Source organism: Choloepus didactylus, chromosome 8 (assembly GCF_015220235.1).
Source record: "Choloepus didactylus isolate mChoDid1 chromosome 8, mChoDid1.pri, whole genome shotgun sequence".
NCBI lineage: Eukaryota > Metazoa > Chordata > Mammalia > Pilosa > Megalonychidae > Choloepus > Choloepus didactylus.
Window position 1 is genome coordinate 17,757,335 of NC_051314.1, and position 13,475 is coordinate 17,770,809.

The 13,475-nt window shown below is 36.1% G+C and overlaps 1 protein-coding gene across 21 annotated transcripts in view; it reads left to right on the forward strand.

Annotated features, from left to right (window-relative positions):
* Positions 1–13,475, forward strand: part of RBFOX2 (RNA binding fox-1 homolog 2) — a 313,598-nt gene that overhangs the window by 182,471 nt on the left and 117,652 nt on the right. The window contains exon 1 of one of the 21 annotated variants that reach the window (XR_005218215.1): positions 1,683–1,874. The exons of 18 other annotated variants lie outside the window; for them this stretch is intronic. The gene's annotated coding sequence lies outside the window, so the exon portion shown is untranslated. Of the gene's footprint in view, positions 1–1,682; positions 1,875–2,153; positions 2,233–2,266; positions 2,660–13,475 lie in introns of those variants that run through there. 2 more of the 21 variants (XM_037844963.1, XR_005218214.1) reach the window with 2 other exon arrangements.

Consider the following 13,475-nt stretch of genomic DNA (forward strand, 5'->3'; position numbering starts at 1 on the left):
ATTTTTTTCTAATGTTTAAATATGCCATTCTTTATAAATTATAAATTATACTAAAAGTACACAGGTATCTGTAAAAGGCCCAGGTACATTGTAGGTACTCAATCAATAGCTATGATTTTACCAGTTTTTCCAGGTTCTACCTAGTTTTGTAGTTCTTGTATTCTTTTTAGAATTGTTAAAATAATTATTAATTTGGAATGAGGACATGATGATATAACATTGGCAATGTCCCAACCAATATTATTATATTCAGTACATTTTTAAAAGACTTGTTATGCATTTTGCCAATAGTCTTCACAGAGATAGCAAAAATTTGTGTATTCTCACTGATTTGTGATTTTAAATTTTGATTTCTTTATATTTATTTTAAAAATAGGAACCTTAATTTTGGAATTAATCTCTTTGCCGTTTGAGCAATCTATGAGAGGTTTTATCATAAAAAACGTAACTAAAATATGTAATAAAATCCTTTAAAATGGGATCCTATTTACTAGAATATGAAAAAAAGATTAGCAAAACCTCAGTTTTGAGACATGATAAAAACCATAATGTCATCAACTATTCTTATAGATTATTTTATTTAGATATTTAATAATCGTATGAAGTGGTAAGATTATGAAATTTATATTCAGAGGTTAAAGAATTTTCCAAGATAAGTAGTATGGGGCAGAATTAAGACTTAGACCAGGATTTCTTGAGTGAACCACATCTTCAATGCTTTTTGTTTTCATTATGCCCTTTTAAGAAGAGAACTTTAATGAAACTCTTATGTTCAATAACCATTCTCCTAAACCTTCCATAGCAGTAGCACTCTATAGTATAGTAGGAACTACTATTTACAATAATGATACGGATGTCCAGTATATATAAGATAGGATTTTTTTGTTTGTTTTCAATAAAGACTGGAATGCTGAGTGCTGGGGGGACTTCTCAGTTCACCAAATTTCTAATGAAGCTGGAAGCCTTGTTTTGTAAGTGGTTATATATATATATACCTTTTTCAGAATCCCCAGGTTTTTCAAGTAGAGAAAAATAGCACTTAAATTACTTCCCTCCTCTCTTTTAATCCTTTACAGTCTTTAGACTAGTTTGGACTTCTAGGATGAGCAAATTCTTGCATATTCCCATTCCTTGAAAAAACCTTTCAGTTAATGGTCATTTAGCAGCTTTTCCCTTCTTCAGATCTTTCATTAAATCCACTAAATCTATAAACTGTACATCCATGAGAATGTGCTTTTTAAAGAATAATTTTTGTTTCATTTATTATTTATTATCATATATGTATGGCTGGAATCTTTTAAATTGGTTTATTAACTATGGTACACTGATATGAATGCTTCCAGTGCTATATAATTAATGCCACCACCGCAGATATTCACTCCTTAAAATATGCCTGCACATGGCGCCTGCCCCTCCCTCTCTCTCCCCACTCTCCCCACACACACACACACACACAACGCGTGCGCACAGCGCACAGCAAACTGCTATTCTCCAGCAGGCCTGTTTCTGGTGTTGGTAGATGTCAGCCTGCTGGGAGGGGGTGGGGGAGGAGGAAGAGGTGGGGCTCCACTCTGATTAATTACCTTAGGCATTCAGGGGTGGGGCTTCCTTCAGCCATCTGCCTGAGATATGGGAGGGAGCTGGAGAAAGGAGGGGGAGAGACTGCCAGAGAGGAAGAGGAAAGAAAGGAAGAAACACTAGAAAGAAAAAGGAAGGAAAACGGGATAAAAGGAGATAAATTCCCCACCCTTAAATAGATTGGGGGGGGAGGGGGGTGGAAAAGAAAGCTGTGGAGGTGTACCCCAGCACGACTGCTTTGAGGGTTTATCATCTATTCTGTTTGGTTTATGGAGAAAAAGAAAATGGTAACTCAGGTAAGATTTGTGCTTCCTCAGAGTGTTTATTTTCTCGTCTCTGGGATCTAAATAAAGATTTGTATGTGGGGTATAATAAGCAGAATTTTAACTACTATTTTCTTCTTAGAAAACGCCAGATTTATTATCAGCTGAAAAGTGTTAGTGTCTGTTGTGAGTCTGTGTGTGTGTGTGTGTGTGTGTGTGTGTGTGTGTGTGTGTTCCGTCTCCGTATCCTTTTCTCTCCCCCCTCCTGCAGCTCCATAGCAGATTCCTATTTCCTGTACTGTGCAGCTGTAGCTCAGGAAAGACCCTGTGGGGATCTGTCTACCTCTTTGTCTTGATTCTGAGAAGAGGGAGGGAGAGAAAGACTGCAGAGGTAGGAAGAGATTCTTGTAGACTGCCAAAAAGAGGGGGAAAGGGATTGACTTAAGAATTGCAGAATTTGTGTTATAGGGAAATCTGATTCCTGATTCACTTTGGTTTCTCAGGATTGGCTATGGGGTTGCAGTTTTGCTGCCTTTGCTCTAGACGGCTTATTAAATGTTTCATTTTGATGGCTTTGTTACTGGTAAATGTTTTCAGTAGGAACCGGAGAAGCATCCAGGTGTAGCTGAGGAAGGTAGAGCCCTCCCTGGCAGGAGAACAAGTCTGAATGTGTAAATAACTAACATGCAGGCACTAAAAGGCATTTGAAGGAGAGGGAGTCGGAAATGGAAGAACTCTCCTTTCTCTGTGCCTCTCTTTGGTTATGCCAGGCAATATGTAATCTGCATTTTAGCAAGTCATTCCTGACAAATGTTCAGGTGAGTACTCATCCGTGGTTTCCCCTGGCCATGTTATTTTTCTTGTTTACCCTTCTGTATGTTCCTTTACGTTTTTTCTTTATATATGGGTTGAGAGGGAATGATGAGGCTGTGATTTATCAATGAGAAATCATTTGCATTATAGAACGTTCATGTCCTTTAGTGATAAACTCAGGATCAGCTTCTCTCCAGGTCTATGTTCTATAGGGAAATTTCATCAGTGGACAGTGCTTTCCTTTTAAGGAGGTTGCTCTTTTTTGTATTCTCTTTTCTTTTTCCTCTCCAAATCACCACCGGGGGGCGAGAGAGTGGGCTGGCTACCAGGATAGTGGCATCATTTTAGGAGCAGGAATCCTGTTCCATTAAAGGTTATATAATAACCCTGCAGTGCTATTTGGAAAGAGGAAAACCTTTAGGGAGATTTTCCCGATGTGACCCAGAGGAAAGAGAAGTTTCAGAGAACATGTCTTTCCAAAGTAATTTTTCACCAGACCTGAGTTTGGAAATTATCAAGAAATCCCCTCCCTCTTTTGAAAAGTGGGGAGATCTTTGAAATATTTTCTTTTCCACTTCTTATCCCCTCACCATCAACCTATAATTCTTTTGAAATAATTCTCTTAAAAGAATTTCCATAAAATAGAAAACCTATTTCTGGATTCTCTTTGATGCTTAGGAGATGATACTTGCTTAACCTTGGGGCTCTCATTCACTTTTCATTAACTGGCAGTTTGAGAGGGTAACAGCTCTCTTCTTTCTCAGATACTACTGACGGCTTTTAAACTACTTGACTTTTCATTATATGTATATACTTTTAAACCGGGGAAAGAGTTATCTAAACCAGGAACTTTTATAATTGGAGGTTTTCTGAGATTTCTTGGAACATTTCCTCTTGCTTTCTAGAGAAGCTGGTAAGTATGTAACCATAAGTGAGAATGCACATGTTTGTGCACAGTTAATAGTGTGCTCTTAATAGTCAGTGCTTAAGGAAACTATAAATTGGAGGATGAAGCAGAAGAGATAAACGGAAAATGGAAAGGGATTTTTTGATGGTTTAGAAATTCTAATAGATTCTTAACTTGATTTTCTCAGGATGTACTGAAATGCTGAAGGAAAGAAATAGCTAGTTTTTGCCCATCCTGAATTTATACAGCTGGAAAGAATAGAATGTAAAATTTATGAATTTCTAGTATTCCAGCATATTTGTTTTGGTGTAGACACTTTCTATATTTATGTAACATACAAAGTGGTTAGTTATCTAGAAAAAAAATCAAAGGAAGTACCTGATGGGTGAAATTTTTAATTTTTCCTTTTTTTTTTAAAGGCCAGGTAGCCAATCCCAATAGTTGATAACGACCTGAATGTAAGCTTTCTGAATATAAAATGTCTACATTGGTTCGGGCTAGGTTATCAAAGTTAAATGGTATATTGTTGGATTTAGTGTCTTGACCAGGAAAGGTATATATGAATGTGTTTTCACCATTTTGCCACCTAGGTTCTCTGCATCAGAAAGGCTTTCAGTGGATGACATTTTCATTGCATTATATTTGAGCCATATCGGTATTTGCACAGTGTGTGTGCTCTTATTATTATATATACTTCAGTTTAATAAGGCCCTATTGATTCGTTTTAACTGAACTACTCTGTCATTTACAATGAGTAATCAGTGCTTTGTTTTTTTCAGAAAAAAAGCAAGTGGTAACTGAATCACAAAATTCTAATATAGTAGACAGATGTCTTATGTGGCTTTTTAAAAAAGTAACTTCAGGTTTATTTGTTCACTCACGTATTTCACTGAAGTGCCTCTTATTTCTGAGCATGTGAACCAAATACATTTGTGAAAACAACAATGTGGAATAAAAAGAAGGAAGAGAGAAGAAATCGTTCCTGTAATTTATGTAAAATTAGAAAATCAAAATTGCAAATGACTTTGTCTCTAATTAATTAAAAAAAATGCTTAACCAGATTCAGACTCAGTTATGCTGTTTGTTATTGAAAGGGAAAGTATACTGGTGGCAGAGAGGAAAAGATTAAACAGTATGGATGTGAAAGAAAATTTTTGTACTCTACTATAGAGTAAGACTGCCAGGTCTTCGGAACACAAAGCCCTCCCTTTCTTGGACAGCTCAGTGCTTTGCTGGCATTTTCTTCAAAATCTGTTTTCCATCAGGACCTAGAGGAGGGAAGGTGTTAAGAATAAGGGAGGTTGGAAAGGGGGTTACTGTTCCTTTAAATAGTGCAGTGAGCCCATGTGGCAGCATGCCGCTCTGGAGTGTATTCTTTTGTAATGAATCACCAGTTCCATTGTCTGTATCTCCCCTCTTTGTGACTTGAAGGCTGAAGTCTTTCACCTGAGCTGCTGCCAGTTGGCTGTCCTGTTTCAGGGTAGATGGGAGAAGAGAAGAGGGGGTGGGTATTTTATGCTTTAATGAAAAACAGGTAAGAGAGTAGTGGGTATGTTTTGCTTTTTTTTCCTCCTTTTTGACTTTGATTTTTTGTTTTGTTTGAATTTATTTATTGGAGTAGGGGCTCTATTCTCTGGTTTTGATAAGTATGTCCCATTTTTGGTGAATTCTGGAAGTCCTCAATGATTATTTAGTCTCCATTTTGTGGCATCACTTTAAAGTGATTCCAATCCGTTGCCTGCCAGTCATCTTCTTTTTCCACCCCAACCTCATCCCACCCCTCGTCCACAGAGCTCCAGCCTACGCTGTTTGTTTTGGCACACTTTCCGCTTTCTATGGGCTGCACTCGACTTGGGAAGTTGTGGGGAAGGCGGGGATTGTGGGTTGGAGACTAATTTATGTTCCTTTACAATGAACCAAAAACAGCCTCATTTTTTCCAGAGATTTGTTTTTTTTTCTGAATTCTTCTACACTGCTCTGTATCTTCAGTTATAACCATTTCCTTGCCAAGACCAAGAATGGCTCTTAAAAAATATTGCCAGTCTAAAAATTACTTAGCTTCCCTGAAAAAGATACCCAGAATTCCATAAATGGAGATGTGATTGAATGTGAGAGTTTTGACTCATTAAATAGTTCCTCCCAATCAGCCCCTAACCACACACCTTATTTATTTTTTCCTTTATCTTTCTCCTTACTTTTGCAATTAAGACTAGGTAAGCTTAGTTTTGACTGTCTGCTGTTCAATTCTGTATTGTATGCCCTCTTTAGGACATCTCCATTTTACAAGGTAATGGACACTCCTCATCTCTTTCAGTGATAGAGCATAAGCTGAAATCCCTAGTCTAGTCTTCAGTTTTCTGTTCTTTGCTAGAAAATGCCAAGCTCACATTTCCACAGATTGCCATATGGGAACAGTTTCATCTTTCTCAGCTTCTGGTTCATGGGGTACCCAAAATTAATTTCTTTTCATGTGATACCTTCCCTTAGGTTACTTCTTGGACATCTCTGTGATGTTCAGACAGCTTGTCACTAGGAGCCAGTACACTGATACTTCGGCACCTTTGGTTCACACCAGTCTCCTTGTGTCCTGTCCCTGTCTGGCATCCCAGCGTGGCCTGTCTCAAGTCCTTCCTCCTGGAGTCATTCTTCATGCCTTTATTCTTTTCTCGCAACATTCCCAAAGCACTGTCAAGTCTTTCTTGAACGTTTCTTTACAACACTTCATCTATGAAGTTCAGCAAAACAATGATATGCTCCTGTACAGTACATGCTTTGCTGTTTTAATTGTAGCAACTTTATTTTGGGGTTCCTGTGCTCAGCCTCTTCTGGGGGGGGGAGTCAGAAATGCTGCAGTCTTCCATCATGATGTATTGTCATTTTCCATGCTCTGAAATGGTCCTCTATTACTATTAGAATAATTAAATTCAGGAACTCTTGGATTCTAATAATTCTTTAGAGGTCATTGCCAGAGTGAACCATTTAAAATGCACATCTGATTTTGTTACTCCTGTCCTTAAAATCTCCCAGTTGTTTCCCTTCAGACTCAGGATAAAATTCAGTGTCCTTACTGTGGTCTGTTAAGACTCCACACCATAAGGAACCTAGGTGTCTCTCCAACTTCATCTGCTACCCTTCTTTTCCTGTATTTTGTTCCAGTGACATTGTTGTCTTTGCTATTCCCTTATCACCCCACGCCCACCGTGCATCCTCCTGCTCAGGGCTCTTCCTCCTGCTTTATCTCTGCCTGAAATGCTCCTCCCTCAGATAGTTACATGGCTTGCTTACTCAAATGTTACTTCTAAGGGGAGAGATCTCCTTTGACCATCCTGTTTAAACCAGCACTCTCTCCTCACTTCTATCTTTTTACCCAGCTTCTTCACTTGTCACCGCTTGATACTATGTTATATATGTATCTGAGGGTATGGACCTTGTCAGTAGTCTGTTGTATTCCCAGTATCTATACTGGCACATAGTAATAATAATAATAGTAATAATAATATTAGCTAATCCTTTTATATGCTTAGATTTATTAATATCAGGTTCTGTTCTAAGTACTTTAATTCATTGAATCCTCTCAACAACCCTATGATTATCCCCACTGTACACAAGAGGAAACTGAAGCATATAATGATTAGGTAACTTGCCTAAGTTCATACAGCTACTAAGAGATGTTATGGGGATTCGTATCCAGACAGACTGGTTTTGGAATCCATACTCTTGACCACTGTACTCTGATGTCCCTTGTAGGTATTAGATATTTCATAAGCATTTGTTGAATGTGTGAATGAATTAATTTAGCTGAGTCTCTCTGATTCATTTCCAGAATTTTCATCTCTGACTTGTTCAAGGCTTTGATGGAACACTTGAAATAATAGGGAAGTCACTGTTAAAAAAATGAATCCATTATTACAAAACTGCATAATAATAATAATAATAGGTAACATTATAGAGTGCATCCTATACAGTAGACACTGTCTTGATCCCTTACATATATTAAAGTGATTTATTCCTCTCAACCTTGTATTATTAATGTCCATGTTATAGAAATTAGGAAACTGGGGTACAGATGACAAAGCCAGAATTTAAACCCAAGGAGTTTGGCTCCAGAATCCCTGCTCTTAACTACCACCAGTAGTGACTGTTATTATTGAAATAACTTTTTTTTTTGCATGTCTTCATACAAGTTAATTTTACGTGCATATCACATTTATATACATAACACATTATATTCATATCATATATCACTTGTCAATCACCTGTTGAGGCAAGTGGTGTCCCCCCCCCCCCTTTTTTTTTTAAACGAGACTTAAGGTTTGAGGGGTTGATCAACCTGGAGACACTTCAAACCTGAGACCTATTTAACTTCCCATGCTCTTCTGTGATATGGTAAATAAATTGTTCCTCAAAAGATAAATAGTTCTGTTGTTGGCCTTAAATAGTAGTAAGAGTTTTCTTATGATGAGCTAAAATTATTTTCATTATCATCATTTCACTTTTTCTAGATTTGTCATCTGGAATCATATAGGGTGGTTTAATCTCTCTTAAAACCAAGTGTTTGAAGATGCTGCTAAGTGTTCCCTTTAACTTCAGTTCTCTTTGCTCATTATTCCTACTTGAATTATTCTTCATAGATATGGAGACATAAGGTTTCCAGAGTCTTTAATATCCTGGACCAATTGCATTAATTTGTATGAGTGCTTTATCATTTATGTCTAATTACTAAGTAAAAACATCAGTTACGAGTATTAAGTGTCATGTCTTTGTTGTAAGTTTTATTTTATGACAACACTTTATTCAGTTGACTTTATTCAGTTTTCAAAACATATAACTCATAGTGTTATTAGCAGTTTGTAACTTAAAAAATAAAGAAATATAACCCTTACCTTGTAAGTAGAATATTGTTGATGTCAGCTGATTGGCAAGGCTTGTTTTGTGACCTCTGGGTTTTGCCCTGATCCCTCAATGGTTACTGTCACTGAATTTTTCATTTTTTAAACGTATTTACTAGAAATATGGTTTTGAAAGTACCAGTTGAATCAACAGATGACACTGAAAATCAACAAAAGTAAATTTGATCACTTCCCTGGAGATGTTGAAATAGTACCAAAAGAGAGTCGTGAAAAACCAAAATTGGGAATTATAGAGCCTTTCATACCAGTAGCAACAGAAAAACATGAGCTGATTTTCTCCTGAAAAATACAAGTAAAATACAACAACAAAAAATTAAACCCTTGAAAAAAAATTGTGATTTAATAGTACATATTAATAAATCGAACTTCTTAGAGATATTCTTAGATTAGCTTATTTCAGCGTGTTAGTCTTTTCATCATGCCTCTTGAATTTTTTTCCAAGGGCTCTCAGTTTTAGAATATTAGAATGATAACATTTTTTATTTAACTAATGGCTGAGGAAATAAATATAAATATACCTAGACTGTTAAAACAAGGAAATACAGTTTTTAAAATAGCAACTTGAAATCATGTAACTGGAGATATTAAATTCATTCAGAATTACAGGTTAAAGTTCTTCAACCAAGATTTGATGATAATATTTCATTTGTAAAGGAATATTTCAGCAGGACATTGGTAATGGAATTAGTGATTATCTTATGAAATTATAAATGAATACTTTTATATTCATGGATTATATAACTATATTCTTTTATCTAATGTTGATTATGAAGTTCCTTGTAAGAATTTTTGAAGAGAGAAACTGAGACTTAAATGTAGGAGATTCTGAAAGACTCTAAACCTTGAGCAGGGATCCACTAACTTTTTCTATACAGGGCAGATCTTAAGTATTTATGGCTTTGCAAGGACATTCTGTCTTTGTCACAGCTATTCAGCTCTGCAGTTGTAGCAAGAAAATGGCCATGGATAATAGGTAAACAAATGAGTATGGCTGGGTTCCAGTAAAACTTTATTTATGGGCACCGATATTTAAATTTCTTATAATGTTCATGTTTCACAAAATAGGCTTTCTTCAACCATTTAAAAATGTAAAAACCATGCTTAGTTTGCAGGCTGTAAAAAAAACAGGTAGTAGACTGACTGAACCACAGGCCAGTTTGCTGACTTCTAACCCAGAGGGATATAGCTCTTTCTTACTTTTTTAGCTTGGGGAAGGTTTTCCTATGTTCTTTATGACAGTGAAACCGTTTCTAGCGGTTTTGACGGGTCATATTAGATTTCTGACTTGCTCTCCTTCCTCCCCATCCAGAAAATATGAAGATTATTCTCCTTCCTCACCTCCTTTCTCCCTTCACCCCACCCCCAATTCTGAACTATCTGAAATTTCCCAATTATGCCACATTTTGCTTTTCATATATTATTACCTTCCAGAATAACTTTTCTCCCACATGATTAATTTCTTTTCCTTAAAGATTTAGCTGAGATTTGCACTACTTCAGAGAGCTTGCCCTGTTGCCTTTTAAGTTGTGCCTTTGTGCTTCAATTAGCGTTCTGTATGAATTGCTCTCTTAGTCCATATTATGTAGTATCGTGATTGTAAGTATATTTGTTTCTTCCATTAGGTTGTGTTTCTTTCAGTGTTGGTATTTATTACTTTATCTGGTTCAGTTTAGTGTATGGGATTTCCTGAATGAATTTTATCTCCTTTGACGGTTTATTAACCAACAAATTAGTTTTACTGTTTTCGTTGTGGTAGTTTCTTATTTATTTAGTTTATTATTTTAAGTAGTTTAGGGTTTATGGTATACATCTTTTAACATATCATAGTCTGCTTTCAAGTAATATACTACTTCATGATTGACATAAGAACCCTACACTTCATCTCCTTCCCCCACCCTTGTGTTATTGTCATAAATTTTACTTCTACGTATGTTGTAAACTCCCATGATATTGTTATAACTGACTCTTTAAGACAAGAATAATCCTTTAAAGATATTTAAATAAAAAGAAAAAAACTTTATATTTGCTCCTGTGGTCACCATTTCTTGTACTCTTCCTCTTGTGTAGACCCAGGTTTTTGCCTGGTATTATTTCCCCTATGCTTAAAATGCTTTCTTTAACATTTCTGGTAGAGAGGGTATGTTGGCGATTAATTCCTTCAGCTATTATTTATCTGAAAGCATCTTTATTTCACCTTTAATTTTGAAAGATATTTTCACTGGATAAAGAATTCTGGGTTGATAGATTTTTTTTTTCTTTCAGTACTCTGAAGATGATGTGCCACTGTTTTCTAGGTTGCATTCTTTTCTGACAAGAAGTCTGCTTGATTTTTAAAAATTGTTGTTCCTCTGTAATGTGCCTTCTTCTCTCTGGCTGTTTCAAAAACTTTTTCTTCATCACTGATTTTAAGTAATTTGACTATGATATGTATATAATTTGATTATGTTTTGTGTGTAGTTTTCTTCATGTCTTGTGCTTAGGATTCATTGAGTTTCTTAGATCTTAACGTTTATTGTTTTCATGAAATTTGGAAGAATTTCAGCCATTATTTCTTCAAATATTGTTTCAATCTCTCCCTGTTTTGGGAAACTCCCATTAAACGTATATTTGACTGCTTGGAGTTGTCCCACAATTCACTGATTTTTTTCTTTCTCTCTGTGTTTCCTTTTGGATAGTTTCTGTTGCATTGTCAAGTTGATTGTTCTTTTCTTCTGCAGTGTCTGATCTGCCATCATTCCCTTCCACTGTATTGTTTATCTCAGACATTATCGTTTACATCTCTAGAATTTTTTTTTTTGATATCTTCTATATCTCTTCTTAGCATGCTTAAGTCTTCTTCTAGGTTCTTTATTTTAAAAAAGCAGTTTATTTATACAACCCATTTGAAATGTACAATCGCTGTCTTCTAGTATATTCAGAGTTGTACGTGCATCACCACGAACAATTCTAGAACATTTTCACCCTGAGGAGAGTTCACTATGTTACACAGTCCCATGTTTCATCCTCTGTCTTCCTTCTGGGGACATACATGACCCCTAAACTTTCCCTTTCAACCACAGTCACACCCACATATCATTGCTATTCGTTATACTCACTACAATGTGCTCCCATCACCTCCATCCATTTCCAGACATTTACAACTAACCTTATTATATATTCTGCGCAAATTAAACCTCATCTCCCCATTCTCTGCCCTCCTTCTATCTTTTGGTGACCTATGTTCTAAATATTAACACCATGAGTTTGCTAGTTATATTTAGTTCATATTGGTGTTGTCATAGAATAATTGTCCTTTTGTGTCTGGCTTATTTCATTCAACATAATGTCCTCAAGGTTCATCCATGTAGTCACATGCATCATGACTTCGTTTCTTCTTACAACTGCATAATATATCATCATGTGTACATACCACACTTTGTTTATCCATTCATCTTTTAGCAATTGTAATTAATGCCACTGTGAACATGGGTGTAGAAATGTCTGTTCACGTCCCTGTTTTCAGTTCTTCTGGAAATATATCTAGTAGCCGGATTGCTGCATCTAATGTCAGGTCTATATTTAGCTTTTTGAGGAACCACCCAATTGCCTTCCACAGCAGCTGCACCATTCTACATTCCCACCAACAGTGAATAAGTATTCCTATTTCTCCACCTTCTTTCCAACATTGGCAGTTCTCTGTTTTATTTGTTTGTTTGTTTGTTTTTCCAATAGGGGCCATTCTAGTAGGTGTGAAATGTTGCTCCATTGTAGTTTTAATTTGCATTTCCCTGTTAGCTAGTGATGTTGAACATCTTTTCATATGCTTTTTAGCCATTTGTATATCTCTTTGGAAAAATGTCTATTCATGTCTTTTGCCCATTTTTAAATTGGGTTGTTTGTCTTTTTAGTGTTTAATTGGAGGATCTCTTCATATATCCTGGATATTAAACCCTTATTGGATATGTGATTTCCAAATATTTTCTCCCATTGAGTAGGCTGTTTTTCCTCCCTCTTGACAAAGTCCTTTGAAGCACAAAAGTATTCAGTTTTGAGGCACTTTTGTTTTGTTTTGTTTTCCATTGCTTGTGCTTTGGGAACAAGGTCTAAGAAACCACCTCCTACCACAAGGTCTTAAAGATGCTTCCCTACATTTTCTTCTAGGAGTTTTATGGTTCTGGCCTTTATATTTAGGTCCTTGATCCATTTTGAGTTAATTTCTGCATAAGGTATAAGATAGGGGTCCTCTTTCATTCTTTTGGATATGGATATCCATTTCTCCCAGCACCATTTGTTGAAGAGACTGCCTTGTCTGAGTTGGGTGGACTTGTCAGCTTGTTGCCTATAGAAGTGAGGGTCTATTTCTGAACTTTCAATTTGATTCCATTGGTCAGTATGTCTATCTTTATGCCAGTACCATGCTGTTTTATCACTATAGCTTTGTAATATGCTTTAAAGTCAGAAAGCATGATATCTCCAACTTCATTTGTCTTTTTCAAGATGTTTTTGGCTATTCGGAGCCCCTTACCCTTCCAAATAAATTTGACAGTTGGCTTTTCCATTTCTGCAAAGTAGGCTGTTGGAATTTTGGTTGGGATTACATTGACTCTGTAAGTCAATTTGGGTAGGTTGACATCTTAACAATATTTAGTCTTCCAATCCCTGAACATGGAATGCCTTCCATTTATTTAGGTCTTCTTTGATTTCTTTTAGCAATGCCTTGTAGTTTTCTGAATAGCGGTCCTTTACATCCTTGGTTAAGTTTATTCCTAGGTATGTGATTCTTTTAGTTGCTATTGTAAATGGAATTTTCTCCCTGATTTCCTCCTCGGATTGCTCATTACTAGTGTATAGAAACAGTACTGATTTTTGTGTGTTAATCTTGTATCCCACCAGTTTACTGAACTCATTTAGTAGGTCTAAAAGCTTTTGTAGATTTTTCAGGACTCTCTAGGTATAAGATCATATCATCTGCAAATAGTGGAAGTTTTACTTCTTCCTTTCCTATTTGAATGCCTTTTATTCCTG